Source organism: Egretta garzetta, unplaced genomic scaffold (assembly GCF_000687185.1).
Source record: "Egretta garzetta isolate BGI_Z169 unplaced genomic scaffold, ASM68718v1 scaffold972, whole genome shotgun sequence".
Lineage (NCBI taxonomy): Eukaryota > Metazoa > Chordata > Aves > Pelecaniformes > Ardeidae > Egretta > Egretta garzetta.
The window spans coordinates 4,625-5,286 of record NW_009258964.1 but is presented as its reverse complement, the minus strand read 5'-3'; positions in this window follow the sequence as shown (position 1 = coordinate 5,286).

Here is a 662-nt window from a genome sequence, read left to right as displayed (position 1 = left end):
GCAACCCTTGCCCCTTGTCTGATGCCTGGTGCACCCTCAGAGCCCGATGTGACTGCAAGGTGCAGCCCGGCATCCGGCAAGGCCACCCCCTGCCCACGCACACCCAGCGGGGCCGGGAGCTCTGCCCGGGCTGGCGAGGGGACGGGCCAAGGCTGAGCCACCCAGCACCCGCCTCCCGAGCCCTCCTGCTCCAGCCAAGTGCCCTTAGCCCGGAGGAGGAGAGCTGCCCTGTGGGCACGGGCTCTGTGCCTGCAGGCAGAGGAGGGGCGAGCTCAGCTCCCCGTTTTCCCCAGGGCAGGCAGGGTGCTCCCCGGGGCAGGCAGGGTGCTCCCCGCAGCGGGGCTGAAGCCGGCAGCAGCATGCCAGGAGCCACTGGCTCAAAAACGGAGGCAAGGTTTCAGCAGGGGCTTTTTGTGTGGTGATTTCCTCTGCTTTGCAAAGCCCTGCCCTCGCAGCAAAGCATTCCCAAGCCCTTCTCTGCCGCAGGAGCAAGCGGCGTGCCCCGTACGAGACAGTGTTTTCATGCTTACACGTGTCCACGCCTGGGGCTGTGCCCGGAGGCAGCGGGAGCGGGCACAGCTCTGCCCCCCCTGCGCCGAGGAAGCCCCATCCCTGCCCCGCAGCAGAGAGGACGCCCCGCGCCCCTGGGACTGTGGCCCTGT